We start from the raw sequence: 12,283 nt of genomic DNA, 5'->3' as shown, positions 1-12,283 counted from the left end.
TTTCTGTTTCAAACATTGCAGATTGTGGACAGAATGGACTGTTTCAAGAAGTGGCAGAAAGATATATCGAAATTTGTCTGGCAGGGCAAAAAGCCCAGAATAAAATTTAAGATATTAACTGACGCAAAAGAAAGAGGGGGGTTTGCCCTGCCGGACTTAAAACTTTACTATGAAGCAGCAGCTTTTTGCTGGCTGAAAGACTGGCTACTTCTTGAGAACACAGACATTTTGGACCTAGAAGGGTTCAATAATAGATTTGGTTGGCATGCATATATATGGTATGACAAGGTAAAAATTCATAAAAGCTTCAAAAACCATATTGTTAGGAAAGCATTATATAATGTTTGGATTTGTTATAAAGATTTGTTGGAAAATAAAACCCCTAGGTGGCTGTCACCAATGGAGGCTAAGGAAGTTAAAAAACTTAATATGGAATCTAAATGGCCAAAATATTGGGAAATTGTAGAACAAGAAGGTGGAAATGTGAAATTACAGAGTTATGAGAAACTGAAGTTTAAAGTAAGAGATTGGTTACATTATTACCAGATAAATGAAGTCTTCAAACAGGACAGGAAAATCGGCTTCCAGGTGGAGAAGTCAAAGTTAGAAACAGAATTGTTAGAACCCAATATGAAGAACCTGTCTAGAATGTACAACTTGCTGCTGAAATGGAATACACAGGATGAAATGGTTAAATCAGCTATGATTAAATGGGCACAGGACATTGGTCATGACATTATGTTTGCTGACTGGGAACAGTTATGGAACACCGGTATAAAATTTACGGCATGTAATGCCTTAAGAGAGAATATTATGAAAATGATTTATAGGTGGTACATGACCCCAGTCAAGCTTGCAAAAATTTATCATTTGCCCAATAATAAATGTTGGAAATGTAATGAAACTGAAGGTACTTTCTATCACCTTTGGTGGGCGTGCCCAAGGATTAAGGCCTTCTGGGAAATGATATATAATGAAATTAAGAAGGTGCTTAAGTGTACCTTTCACAAAAAACCAGAGGCTTTTCTCCTGGGCATGGTAGGCCAATTGGTGTCAAAGAAAGATAGGATGTTTTTTATGTATGCTACAACAGCAGCAAGAGTTCTACTAGCAAAGTATTGGAAGACACAAGAACTACCCACACTGGAAGAGTGGCAGACGAAGGTGATCGAGTATATGGGACTAGCAGAGATGACGAGCAGAATCCGTGACCAAGGGAAAGAGACGGCGGAAGAAGATTGGAAGAAATTTAAACTTTATCTTAAAAATTCTTGTAAAATTATTGAGTGTTAAAATGTCATGGGTAAAGCATAACAGATTTGCAGCGATAAATGATTGGATAAGAGGAAAGAAAGAGGTTAAAGAAAGGAATTAATAAGTAATTTGGACCAGGGGTTGCTGAAAAAAAAAGCTCAAAACAGGGATGCAGAAAAGGGAGGCATGGGGAAGTCGCTGAAATTGGGTACATGAAAAAATTTATGAAATTATACATGTTTATATGTTTGTTTGTTTGTGTTTGTCTTTTGTATTGTTTTATATTATATGTTGAAAAACCAATAAAAATTTTATGGAAAAAAAAAAACCAAGTATAAATGAATTGGGGAAGAAGGTGAATTCCAACACACAATCTATTGAGAAGTTATTAGAGGAATCGGCTTCTACCAGGAAATTAGCTGAGGAAGCAAAAGAAATTGCAACTGCTGCTCAGGAGAGGATTCCACCGGTATATAAGAAACTTGAGGACCATGACCTGACCTTGTCTATGTTGGAACTCCAAGGGAAAGAGAAGAACCTGAGACTTTGGGCGGTACCAGAAGAAGAACAAGACAATTTGGTGGACTTTCTCACGAAAGAATTTACAGAATTTTGGCAAAAGGACTTGGGGAAGGAAGAAATTAAGATAGTGAGTGCCTTCAGGATTGGTAGGAAACAAAGAAAGAACAAAGCAAGGGACTGCCTGATCTCCTTAAGATCAAAAGAAGAAAGAGACAAAATTCTGAATTTACAGTACCAAAGATCTTTGGAAATTGGAGACTCTTTCGTGGAAATTTTCAGGGATATTCCTAAACTTATCTTGGAAGTCAGGGCCCATTACAGAGATCTGGTGGATCTATTGAAAAGAAATAATATTCCTTTCAGATGGGAATTTCCTCAAGGTGTATCCTTTAAACTTAAAGGAAGGAAAATAAGAATAAGGACTGTGGAGGATAAAGACAAATTTCTCAATGAACAAGGGGAGAATCTGCAGAAGGGAGTGACTGGAGAGGAGCCAATCGACTCACAAGGAATTCTGGACGTAGCAAATTTATCATATGGACTTGCTGAACCAGGGAAAGACATACCACTGACAGAAGAAGAAGAACAACTCGGGGCAGTAGGAGGGAAGAACAAGTAATTCACCATGGCTCTGCAACTTCTAAGTTGGAATTGTAATGGGATCAATTCCCCTCGAAAGAGGAAAAGTGTTTTTCATATATTAAGAAAAGAACAATTGGACTTGATTTGTTTACAGGAAACACATGTAATGAGGTCACACAGGAAGTTGCTTATTAATAAGAGATTGGGACAAGAATTTATTTCATCCGACAAGGTTAAAAAAAGAGGAGTTGTGATATACGCAAAGGAGAAACTTTTACCGAAACAAATTTTTAAAGATGAACAAGGAAGATATTTGGCTATTGAAATTCAACTTCAAGGAGAAAAATTTCTGATTGTAGGGGTGTATGCACCGAATGAGGGGAAATCTGAATTTTTTAAGAAGTTGCATGAGGTTCTCTTGGACTATATGGATTATAATATAATTTTAATGGGAGATATGAATGGAGTTGTTTCTACAAATATGGACAAGGCACAAAGACAAGTAATCACCAAAGATGGGAGATTACCAAAGACTTTTTTTGAACTGACTGACAATATGGACCTGATTGACATTTGGAGAACTAAGAACCCTCTAGAGAGAGAGGGAACTTTTTTCCCTGAAGCAAAAATGACCTGGACTAGAATCGACCAAATTTGGATTACTAGAGGAATGGCACCAAAGATAAAGAAGGTAGAAATCTGCCCTAAAACTTGCTCCAACCACAATGCTGTAAAGATGGAGATGAAGCAAATAACACCCGGTTCCTTCAGATGGAGGATGAATGACACCTTATTTAGAGATGAAGAAGTATACAAAAAGGCCCAAAAAACTTTGAGAGACTATTTTGAAGTAAATTTGACTACTAATGTTGAAAAAAGAGTAATTTGGGATGCCAGTAAAGCCGTGATGAGAGGGTTTCTGATTCAACAGAATGCAATAAAGAAAAGAAGTCGAAACGAGAAAAAGGACAAAATTCTGGAGAAAATAAAAGAAGGAGAGAAAAAACTGAGAGCAAAGCCAAAGTCACAGGAGATTCTGAAAGAAATAAAGCTACTTCAGGTACAATACATGGAATTGATGAACCAGGAAATAGAATGGAAAATTAAACAAATGAGACAGAAGACATTTGAATCAGCAAATAAATGTGGGAAACTATTAGCATGGCAACTGAAAAAAGACAAAAAGTAAATACAATTACAAATCTGGAAGTGGAAGGAAAAGACATACATAACCCAATTGAGATTAGAAACTGCTTCCAGAAGTATTTTAAACAACTATATGCACAAGGGCCACAGAACGAAATGGACATAGACCGATTTTTGAAGATAAATGGATTACAAAAAATTTCACAAGAAAGTAAACTTATGCTGAACTGTAAGATAACCGACCAGGAGATAGAAGGTGCCATTCTAAGTATGCAAGTGGGCAAGTCTCCAGGACCGGATGGGTTGTCTTCCTGCTACTACAGACTTTTGAAAGAGTGGCTATTGCAACCATTGAAGGAAGTTTGTAATGAAATTTTGGAGGGGAAAGGGGCACCAGAATCGTGGAAAGAGGCCTACATTACACTAATACCAAAAACAGAGACTGAAAAGACTCAACTTAGGAACTACCGTCCCATATCCCTATTAAATGTGGGTTACAAAATCTTTGCTGACATTTTAGCTAAGAGATTGAAAAAAGTACTGATTGAGGAGATTCATAAGGACCAGGCGGGCTTTCTCCCGGGTAGACATCTGTCGGACAATCTAAGGAATATAATTGACATTTTGGAGAAGTTAGAAGTGAACATAAACACTAAGGCAGTTTTGATATTTGTGGACGCGGAGAAAGCCTTTGACAACATTTCCTGGAGCTTTATGAAAAAGAACCTACAGAGTATGGGGGTAGGCCATGGTTTTGAGAATGGTATTGGTGCAATATATTCAGAACAAACGGCTAAACTAATTGTAAATAATGTGGTTACAGAACAGTTCAAGATAGAAAAAGGGACATGACAGGGATGCCCAATTTCCCCTCTGCTCTTTATATCGGTCCTGGAGGTTTTGCTGAACATGATTAGAAGGGACCGGATGGTTAAAGGTATACAGGTCGGAGCCAAACAGTTTAAATTAAGAGCGTTTGCAGATGATCTAGTTTTGACACTACAGGAGCCAGAATCTAGTACTAAAAGAGTTTTAGAATTAATTCAAGAATTTGGTCAGGTTGCAGGATTCAAATTGAATAAGTTAAAAACTAAAGTTCTTGAGAAAAATTTAACACCGATAGAGAGAGAAAAGTTCCAGAATGAAACAGGCCTGACTGTGGTTAAGAAAGTGAAATATTTGGGGATTAATATGACAGCTAAAAATGGGAATTTGTTTAAAGATAATTATGAAAAATGTTGGGCTGAAGTGAAAAAAGATTTAGAAATTTGGTCGAATTTGAAGCTTTCCTTGTTGGGTTGAATTGCAGCTATAAAGATGAATGTATTGCCTAAAATGTTGTTTTTGTTTCAAACTTTGCAAATTTTGGACAAGATGGATTGTTTCAAGAAGTGGCAGAAAGACATTTCTAAATTTGTCTGGCAGGGCAAGAAGCCTAGAATAAAATTTAAGATATTAACTGATGTAAAGGAAAGAGGTGGATTTGCCCTGCCAGACTTTAAACTCTACTATGAATCAGCAGCATTTTGCTGGTTGAAAGACTGGCTGCTTCTTGAGAACACAGACATTTTGGATCTTGAAGGTTTTAACAATGTATTTGGGTGGCATGCATATTTGTGGTACGACAAGGTGAAAGCACACAAGGCTTTTAAAAATCATATTAGGAGAGCACTGTTTAATGTTTGGACTAGATACAAAGATCTATCCAAGGTGGTTGTCACCAATGGAGGCTAAGGCTCAGAGAAAACTTAACATGGAGGCCAAATGGCCAAAATACTGGGAAATTTTGGAACAAGAAGGGGACAGATTGAAACTGCAGAGTTTTGAGAAATTAAAAGATAAAGTGTGAGATTGGCTTCATTATTACCAGATAATGGAGGTTTACAATTTGGACAAGAAAGTTGGTTTCCAGGTGGAAAAACCTAAATTGGAAACAGAATTGCTAGAATCCAAAACTAAGACTTTGTCAAAAATGTATAACTTGCTGCTGAAATGGAATACTCAGGATGAGACGGTTAAATCTGTAATGATTAAATGGGCACAAGACGTTGGACATAATATCATGTTTGCTGACTGGGAACAGTTGTGGACCACCGGGATTAAATTCACGGCATGTAATGCCTTTAGAGAGAATATTATGAAAATGATATATAGGTGGTACATGACCCCAGTCAAGCTTGCAAAAATCTATCATTTGCCCGACAACAAATGTTGGAAATGTAAGGAAAATGAAGGTACATTCTTTCACCTTTGGTGGACGTGTCCCAGGATTAAGGCTTTCTGGGAAATGATATATAACGAATTGAAAAAGGTATTTAAATATACCTTTTTGAAGAAACCAGAGGCCTTTCTCTTGGGCATGGCTGGCCAAGTGGTGCCAAAGAAGGACAGAACTTTTTTTATGTATGCTACAACAGCAGCAAGAATACTCATCGCAAAGTATTGGAAGACGCAAGATCTACCCACTCTGGAAGAATGGCAGATGAAGCTGATTGACTGTATGGGACTGGCAGAATTGACGAGCAGAATCCGTGACCAGGGAGAAGAGTCGGCTGAAGAAGACTGGAAAAAATGTAAGGACTATTTACAGAAATACTGTAAAACTAAGGAAAGTTAAATGGTGTTGGATTGAAACTGAGGGGTTTCTAGCTGTAATGATATAAAGGAACATAGATGGGGGGGAAAAGGGTTTGAAAAACAAGGTAATGTTATAAGCTGTAATGCTTTAAATGAAGGATTTGCTGAACAAATAACCTTAATTGGGATACAAGGAGGAGAATTATGAGGAGGTCTGAGAAATTTGTTATTTAAAAGTATGATGTATGAACTTTATGTTTTTGTTTATGTTTTTGTTTGTTCTGTTTTTGTTTGTTTGTTTAAAAAATTGGAAAATCTAATAAATATTCTTTAAAAAAAAAAGAGAGAGTCGCTCATTAATGCCAGTAGGGACAGGAGCTTCACAAGGTTGTTTTTCATAGCGAAGCCTACCCCATGTATTCAATGTTCTTGTTCAGATAGACCTTTCCAGAAGAATGTGCAGCCTCCTTTTTCTTCTTTCAGTTGTCCTTCGCCTGCTCTACGAGAGTCTTGAAGCGCTGCAATATCGATGTTAAAACGTTGCAGCTCTCTTGCAAGTTCTGCGTTTAGGACGTTCGCTGTCAGTGTTATCTGACAAAGTCCATATATTCCATGTTCCAAAGCTCAAGGGAGGCAGACTATGTTTAGGGCACCGTTTCCAGCCCTTTCCCCTTTTCGGGGTGAGCACAGTGGATCCTAAAAGGGGCTGCTCAGTCATGGATACAGCTGCTGAGCTGCTCAACTGCCTCATTCCTTGAGTCAGAACGACTGACCGCCCATGTGTCGGTTCATGACTAGGGGCTTCACATTCCTGCCTCCGTAGCCATTTAGTGATCGCCATGGGGGGGGGAGGGTTGGGGGGGGTTGGGTTGGGTTTTTGGAAGACGCCTGTGTGTGAATTTGTTTTATGTCTGTAGATCAGTGCACATTGACCAACCGCACAGTCTTCACAGTAGGGCTCTGTTCTGATGGCATGAGTAGTCATGACGAACTGGTGGATCCTATCTGCTGCAGCCTTCATCCACCTTCACAGCGGTTGCAACGTCCTTGAAGTGCAGCAGCCTGCCTGACCCTGGAGAGAGACTTTCTGCAGTGGAGCTATGCTGTCGAGTCCATATCCTGCATATGCTTACTTGGAATTGAGTCCTGCAGTGCTCAGTGGGATATACTGCCTTGTCAAATGTGCACAGGATGAAAGCTGGCATGTGCTTCTGGGTGGTATGGCTCTCAATATCTGGCTGCTGCTGGGCTCTCCATGGCTGAACTGGGGATTGAGAACTCTCCTGCCCGGACTTTTCTGTTGAGCTGACTAAGATGGCTTGAGTTTTCACCTGGCATTATATTTCTTCCTCCCTTGAAGGGTTGGAGTGACCATGTTCTGAGACAACATGTGCAACTTGTCTTCACCAGCAGCATATAGGAATGTAAGAGGAGCCTTCTGCACCAGGCCAAAGGGGGACCATCTAGTTCAGCATTCTGTTGTGTTTTTTTAATAGATATTTATTGAAGTTTTCAAAAATAGAGAAAAAACAAAAAAACAATTAAAAACACATAAAATTTACATTCCTTACTTTCAATAACATATTTCCTTGACTTCCCCACACCTCCCCTTCTTGTATTCCAGTTCCAATTTTTAGCTCAGCAAGTTCTTGTCCCCAAATTTTACCTTATTATATTTAATTCATTTTAGTTAACCAATTTTAACTTATAAACCTCAGTCTTTATACATCAGTACTTATTCTTAAAAATCTTTTTCTAAGGTCGACCCCAATTCCCTTCCACGAATTCCCCATTTTTATATTAGTAGCAAAACAGAATAAAAGGAAACAAAGTATAATTGTACACCCTTTGGATTCCCAAAGCCCCACCCCCCCTTTCCCGGTTTCGAACCCCAACAAATGTCCATCAGTCTATCTGCTGTCAGCCTGGTGACCTCACGTCCGAGGCTCTTAATTCTCTCTCAATTCCTCTCTGCCGGTTTTTTTGATAGTCCTTTATATTGGACACCGAACCCCCTGACCCGCGAAGGAGCCTTTTTAAAGGCTTCGGAACGGGGGACGGAGAGCGGTGCGGTGCTGAGAGTCGACTGCTTCCCCTACTGAGTGAAGCCGCATGCCATGGACGGAGAGCGCTGACTTCTTTCTCTGAACATTTGGACTAAAAGTAACAACCCGTGAGTAATACGGAAATTGGACTTAAAAAGGGAAAATTTTTCTTGGGAATTAGGCACGACCAGGGAAGGCGCAAAGAGGAAGTCCGTCTACCCGCCTTGTAAACATCTTAAAGCAAGGATTTTATAACTAAGGTTGAGAGAACACCTTTCTCTTTTGTGGATAAAAGCAATTAACTCCACGTTTTGGCAATATAAGTGATTTTGCTGGAGGATAAGAGCTAATATTGAGAGCGGAATTGTCACCCCTCCCCCAGGACCCGGGAGCGATCGGTGAGAGAGCCTGCTGAAGAGATATAGAAGACTTTGACAGCTGTCAAACTAGCTGTCAAAGTTGGGAAAAAAGGAGAACTTTGTTTCTGTTGTCTTTGCTGGTTATATTTGTTACAATTTGGTAATAAATTGTTAAAAATAAAGAAGAAAAGGCTAATTTGACTTTTGGGTTGGAACTGGAAGATACTAAGAAACCAGAACTCCTCTAGAGGGGGTTCAGGGACATTACAAGAATGGCTGTTAGTGGAAAAATACTGGCTGAACTGGAGAGGACCTTTTTTCTCTTGGGAAAGTTACAAGAACAAAGTGATGTTTTGGCTACAAATGTTACAATATTGAATGAAACAGTAAATAAAACTACTGAGCCTGGAAGGGACTTGACTCAAGTCTTTGCAGCTGAACAAAAAGTTTTTGCAGTTGAACTAAAAATCTCTGCAGCTGAACAAGAAAAGAAATCTGAGAAATTTGAGAATGTGAGGAAAGAGATATATGATGATTTGAAGGAAAAGGAAGGAGGAGCTATAATGCCACAGATGATTAAGGAGAGCCAGAGGCCGGTTAAGATGGATACAAAGGAAAATAAGAACAGGATGATGAAAATTTGGTTTGAATTGAAGAATGGAGAATGGAGAGATCTCCTCATGTGGAGATCTGAAGACCTATGGATTACAAACCTGGCTAAAGTGGAAACTGGAGCTTTTGGGACATTTGGACTTAAGAGAAGCAAGAAACAAGATTTCGGCTCCACTTTTAAATATGGAGGTCTGGCTGGAAGAAACATGGACCTTCTTTTGAGCTGAGGCCTCACTGTGCAGCAGCTTTCACCAGGTTTGTGTCCTCCAAATGTCTCAGAGTGCAACTGCCATACAGCCCATCATGTTGACTTGACCTGCTGGGAGTTGTTCAAAACATATGAAGAGTGCCATATTCACCATGGTTCTCCTATAAGCCCTTTCTGTTATTTGTTTTGTTAAGAATAGGACTGTTAAAAGCAAATTTTGAATACCAACAGACCCATCAGAAAAGTAGACCAATAACTTTCCTGATTTATTTATTTTTTTAAATGGTGCTGACAATATACTGTATATTTTGGTGGCTGGGAATCTGTATAGGATGGGGATTTCATAGAATTAGAAGGGACCTGAAGGGTCATCTAGTCCAACCCCCTGCAATGCAGGAATCCCAACTAAAGCATCCATGACAGATGGCCACCCAACCTCTACTTAAAAATCTCCAAGGAAGGAGAGCCCACATACCTCCCAAAGCAGGCTGTCCCACTGTCTAAACAGCTCTTACTGTCAGCAAATTCTTCCTGAGGTTTAGTCTGAATCTCCTTTCATGTACCTTGAAGCCATTGGTTTGAGTCCTACCCCCCAGAACAAGAGAAAGCAACCTTGCTCCATCTTCCATGTGACAGTCCTTGAGATATTTGAAGATGGCTATCATATCTGTTCTAAATCTCTTCTTTTCCAGGCTAGACATACCCAGCTCCTTCATCCGTTCCTCATAAGACTTGGTTTCTAGACCCCTGATCATCTTGGTTGCCCTCCTTGGCACATGTTCCAGCTTGTCAACATCCTTCTTAAATTGTGGTGGCCAGAATTGTACAGTATTCCAGGTGTGGTCTGACCAAGGCAGAATAGCAAGGAACTATTACTTCCCTTGATCTGGACACTATACTTCTGTTGACGCAGCCTAGAACAGCGTTAGCTTTTTTGTTGTTGCTGCTGCATCACACTGTTGACTCATGTTAAGCTTGTGGTCCACCCTTGATTGTGTCATGTGACAAAGACACATGAGAGTAGAAGCAGCAAAGCAGGCTGGGAAGTGCTGAGACTGCACAATCATTTGGGCCTACTAAATTTATTCAGGCCTAACTGCTAAGTGCTGAGTCACTCTGACATGTGACTTAGCAGCCAGTTTCACTTTGTGCTCTCTGTAAGATTTCAGTGAGAGTCTGTCTGCCTCAGCTGTGAGCAGAGTCAGTATGTAATCTCAGTCAAACTGTTTGGAACCATATTGTTTATGAAGAAGTTAGTTTTATCTCAGTAAAGCTTTTATTATTTAAAACTCTGCATTATTAATTTACGCTGTGTGTCAGGTTATGGGAACCAGTGTTTTATGGATGGCAAATTGCTAAAGCTGGAGAATCAGGGTGCTGTTGGTGAGGACCTCGAAGGGACTGAAGGTCCTGTGGTGAGACCGCGTACCGAAGAAGCAGACCCAGTGCAGCAAGGAGCAGAAGCCATCTCAGCTCAGCAACCTGCGCAGTTTATTAATCTTGGCAACACTGCCCAGATGGAACGTCTGAATGATAAGAACTACCTGAATTGGGCTCTCAAGCTTGAACTGGTTCTAAAACATGATAGACTTTGGCACTGTGAGGAAACTAGTTTGAATCCACAACCCTCTGAGCAGGAACGTGAAGAGGATGATAGAGCCAGATCACACATTTTGTTGGCTCTAGAGGAACCACAGGTCCTGCACATTGCAGATTTGGACTCTGCCAAACAATATTGGGATCGTCTACGTCAGATACACCTGTCTGACAGTGCTGGTTCAATAATTGGACTAACTAGGAGACTGTATAGAACTGTGCTACCCGAAGGTGGATGTTTAATTACACACCTCCAGACTTTGCACATGTTATTCCTCCAGCTGCAAAGGAAAGGTAAAAGATTTCCAGACCTGGATCAAGTCTATATCCTGCTATCCAGTCTCCCACCAAGCTTTAATATTGTGATAGCCTCTCTTGAAAGCATGAGGCAAGAAGATTTATCGATGGTGTACCTGTCTACAGGAGGAATCTGAAAAGCGCATGGAAAAGCTGAGTGAGAAGGCAGACCAGAAGAGTTTGAGTTGCCCTGCTAACCAGAAACCCAGATTCTCAGGAGGAGATGGGACCAAAGAACCCTCCACGGATCGTGCCATGTTGGCAAAGAAATGCTATCGGTGTGGCAAGCTCGGGCACATGAAGAAAGATTGCTGTGTGAAAAACCCAGGAAAAGTGAGCGATCCACGTGAGACAGAAAAGCGGACGCATTTCGTCTCGGCCGCTGCAAGAAAAGAATATTTCTCCAGACAGCTACATTGTGGACTCTGGCTCTGCCAGAATCATAATGAACAGCCCTGACTGCTTTACAACACTCAGCAAATTGCCAAAAGGCAAGGACAGCATTTGTCTTTCGGATGGGCAGCATTGCCCAATCTCAGGTATAGGTATGTGTTATTTGCCATGCCTAGATGCAGAATTGAGGGATGTATTGTTTGTTGAAGAACTAGAATTTTCTTTATTGTCAATTTCATGCCTTACCAATGTTGGTTTTGAATTTATTTTTGAGGGTGATGAATGTTTTATTAAGAAGCAGGGCAAGGTAATTGCTTCTACAAAAATGGTGGATGGCTTGTACTCTTTACAGCATTCTCCGCCCAGTGATGGGGTCACAGAGAGACCTATAGCTGGAAAAAATGATGTGTTAATAACTGAACAGGATAGGTGGGAACAGGTTCATGCCAATCCTAGTATTTTAATTCCTCTCTCAGTACAGCCACAGGAGCCTCTCAGGCAGCCAGCTGCTGAGGAAAGGCTAGAAAGTGGGGAAATTTTGCCCTCAGACACTGACACTTTGCAAAGTGCCACAAGCAGTGAATCAGAGGAACAACAAAATGATGAACTGGAGGAGCAACAAGAGAAGGAAAGCCCAGTGGTTATTCCTAGGAGGTCAACACGGACTATCAAGGGTATTCCCCCTGATAAAT

The sequence above is a fragment of the Podarcis raffonei genome, chromosome W, assembly GCF_027172205.1.
Source record: "Podarcis raffonei isolate rPodRaf1 chromosome W, rPodRaf1.pri, whole genome shotgun sequence".
NCBI classification, from domain to species: Eukaryota; Metazoa; Chordata; class Lepidosauria; order Squamata; family Lacertidae; genus Podarcis; species Podarcis raffonei.
The sequence above is the reverse complement of the archived record's forward strand: the minus strand, read 5'-3'. Positions refer to the sequence as shown.